At 37.1% G+C, this 3,672-nt stretch overlaps 1 pseudogene; it reads left to right on the top strand.

Annotated features, from left to right (window-relative positions):
- Positions 1 to 3,307: 3,307 nt before the first annotated feature.
- On the top strand, positions 3,308 to 3,425 carry LOC111733889 (annotated as a pseudogene).
- Positions 3,426 to 3,672: the final 247 nt, after the last annotated feature.

The following is a 3,672-nucleotide window of genomic DNA, read 5'->3' as shown; positions in this document are numbered from 1 at the left end:
GAAAGGCTAACAGATGTTGAGAGCTTATCTAGGCATTGTTTTAGGTACATTACATCACCACAATCCCATGAAACATATATGGTTATCATTTCCATATAACAGAGGAAAAAAACTGAGGTGCCCAAAGTCACATGGCCACTGCAGGCTGGAGCTGTGACATAACCCCAGACGGTCTAGCCCCAGAGTCCACTGTGCGAGCCACTAGATCGGTGTGTCTCTTCTGATGATGATCTTCCTGTCTTAGACAAACACTGGGCAAGTTCTTACTCTCAAATTCCATTTTTGTAGTCAATAAAAAACACCATTCTCTTATTTCAGAGACATTACAATATACTTGTAGAGGATACAGCTCTTTTTTCACTTGCTAGGTTCCAGTCCTGCCTTTCAAATGATGTATTTTGTTGAGCTCTCCTGGATCTTTGAAACTCACTGTTCCCATCTGACATATTTTCAGAAATTATCCAGGAGATTAAAACATCAATTTAAAATTTATTCTTTCTATCTTTGTTTTCAGAAGACTATTATTTTCTGATACAGTTCCCAAATTCTAGGTCTGCTCACTCTTTGGAACATGTAGTCCCTTTTGTACCTGCTATGGGACAGAGAGCCCTCTGTGCACCTCCTGTGTGACAGATGTCTTGCTGGGCACTCAGATACAGTCGTTATTGCCCTCAGAGTGCTTACAGCCTAATGGGTAGTCAGATGTTAAATAATTAGATTGATTACTTAATTATAAGCATACAGAATGTAATTAAAGGAGAATACTTAAGGTTAATGAAGAGTAATGTGGAGACAGAATAGTACAGTAGTAAAGTACCATTTACATGATAAATTGTGGATTTTAGCAAGTTAAGTAACATCCCTGAGTTTTCAGTTTCCTCATTTGCAAAATGTAAATAATTATAGTAATTATCTCATAGAGACGCCTTTCAGAGTAAATGAAATAATGTTTGTAAAACACTTTGCTGAGAGCCTGTATTTAATTAAAGACTGCTGCCATTAATACTATTAAAAATAATCTATATATTACAGATTCAATGAAGACATTCATGATAAGCTTTGAATACCACTACAGCAGCATTATCCCTGGGTGTGTGGTAGGTTATCACTTGTCATTGAAATATCTAAGGAGATGAGATTACCTGCATTACCACACAATGACTGAGGCAAAGTTTTTTACCAGGAAAGGTTGTACTGCTGGTAGAGAATAGGAAGGATCACACACTGGCAAACTTAAAACTTTTAAGAAACCTGCACCTAACAAAGGGTCTGGCAGACTGTAGGTGCCCTTATTTATTTTTAACAAATGATATCTGTGATATCGTTTTCTCTAAAATATCTTCAGTGAGTTTAAGACTAACTCAGGTGATATTTTAAGGGACATATACAGCTGACTTTTTTTGTAAAAAGAGAAAAGTATAAATAAGGAGAAAATGAGAAAACTATAATCTTATCTTTTATAATCTCTTTTATACTTCCTGTTATCTTAAAAAAAGCAGCTATTTATTGTATGAGTGTGTCTCCCTTCTCTAACTCCATCCAGGCTTTTCTCTCCAAGAATAACCTAAGAAGTGTGAAAAGTACGTTGTAATACTATGGAAGATACTGCATTGGTGCACGTAGTTTGGAGTTCTCCACCTAGATACTCATGTCAATAAATGCACACTTTTAGCTGACTTTGTAAAAAAAAAAAAAAAGGGCAGGAAAGGAAAGGGCAAATAAATTGAAAAAAGACAAAAACCAGAAAATAAAAGTTTTTATCTTCACTATTTAAAAGACGCTCATTACCCAAAGTCCTCAGAACTTGCTGAAACTTCCCTGTTAGGCAGTCCTGAAGAATCCCCCAACTTCTCAATGGTCTTCCCTATTTCTATGCTGCTGGCCCTAGTGATGCTGTGCTCCAGCCCTGCCTGCTCTCTGGCTGGGACCTACTTTCGAACCCTGGCAATCCAGAAACCTTCACACTCTTGAGTCAAATGAAGAGAATCTCCATTCTGTTCCGTCTGACAAAAAGGACTGACTTTAGATTTCCTCAGATATTTGTAGACAGGAGCCAGTTTGAGAAAACGCAAGCCACGGCTGTCATGCAGAAGATACTCCAGCAGATCTTCCACCTCTTCAGCACAGGTGGCTCTCCCTATGGCTCGGGATGAGACCCTCCTGGACAAATTCCTCCTTGGACTGTATCAGCAGCTGAATGACCTAGAGACATGTTTAGGGAAGGAGCAGGAAGTGAAAAAATCCCCTCTGGGAAGTAAGAACTACAGACTGGCTCGGAAGAGGAACTTCCGAGAAATCAGTCTGTATCTGAAACAAAGAGAATAGAGCTGTTGCGTTGGGGAGGCTGTCAGGGTGGAAATTAAAGGGTGCTTGTTCTTCATTAACAAGCTCACAGGAAAACTCAGGAAATAAAGACGTTGAATCAAAACGGTTCATCTGGTCAACTCAATGGCTATTTTCTAAGACTCAAAGTGCAATCTTCATCTCTATTTTTATAACAGGTGAAAATAAGTCATAGGAAATGTATAGGATTATTATAAAATTATATTAAATGTTATAAGTTACATTCATTGTTTAGAACAGAGAAATGCACAATTTGCTATAGCTAAAAACATAAAATTTTTATTTAAATTATTTGAAATATGTATGCTATTCATAGTATTTAAGTGATTATTATGTATAAAACACTTTTTTAGTATTATATTTTGTATGAAACTACTGTTCATTTTTAAGTTATAGTAAATATAAGCAATTTTTAAAAACCAATTTTTTTTGCACACACTATAAAAACCTAATCTAAAGCCTTATTCCACAAAATAAACCTAAGCAAAGTTTCTGAATGAAGGGGGAATAGGGGTAGCACAGCACAAGTAATGACACAATGGACATGTTGAGGAGGGATTGAATGTTGTTCCCCAAAATATAGCTTAAAGGCAGAAGGGACATCTGTAGAGGAAGTCCAGGGAGGGCATGGGTGCAACTGCCTGCTTGGTGCCTATAACAAGGTTTAGTGGAGAACCATCAGATGTGAGATATTTGTTACTGCTGTTATTGTTATTAAATGTGCACATAGTAGTTAGTAAATAATTATTCATGTCTGAGTTTGTCGTAGCACTTGTATAAAGAGATTCAGATACCTCTTAATCTTTGGTTAATGCCTCTACATTAGAGAAGCTGGGGAGAAAGAACTGGTCAAATATTTAGAGATCTGACTGGGAACTTATAGTGTCTCAAAAATCACAGGACAAGATTTTTTGGGGGGATAAAAATCTTGCACAGATAGCAACAACAACAGAAAACCAACTGAATCTATGGCCATGCCACCCTGAACGTGCCTGATCTCATCTGATCTCGGAAGCTAAGCAGGGTCGGGCCTGTTAGTACTTGGATGGGAGACCACCTAGGAAAACCAGGTACTGTAGGTATAAAAAAAAAAAAAAAAAAATCCACCAAATGAATTAAATAATGGACTAAGGACTTGAACAGACATTTCTTTAAAGAAGATACACAAATGCCCGACAAGGCCATGAAAAGATACTCAACATCCCTAATTATTAGGGGAATGAAAATAAAAACTACGATGAGATACCTTCTGATATTTGTTAGAATGGCTATTATTAAAAAAATTGCTGGCAAGAGTGTGGAGAAATTGGAACTCTTGTGCATTGTTGG

The sequence above is a fragment of the Pteropus vampyrus genome, unplaced genomic scaffold (assembly GCF_000151845.1).
Source record: "Pteropus vampyrus isolate Shadow unplaced genomic scaffold, Pvam_2.0 Scaffold675, whole genome shotgun sequence".
NCBI lineage: Eukaryota > Metazoa > Chordata > Mammalia > Chiroptera > Pteropodidae > Pteropus > Pteropus vampyrus.
The sequence above is the reverse complement of the archived record's forward strand: the minus strand, read 5'-3'. Positions and strand labels throughout refer to the sequence as shown.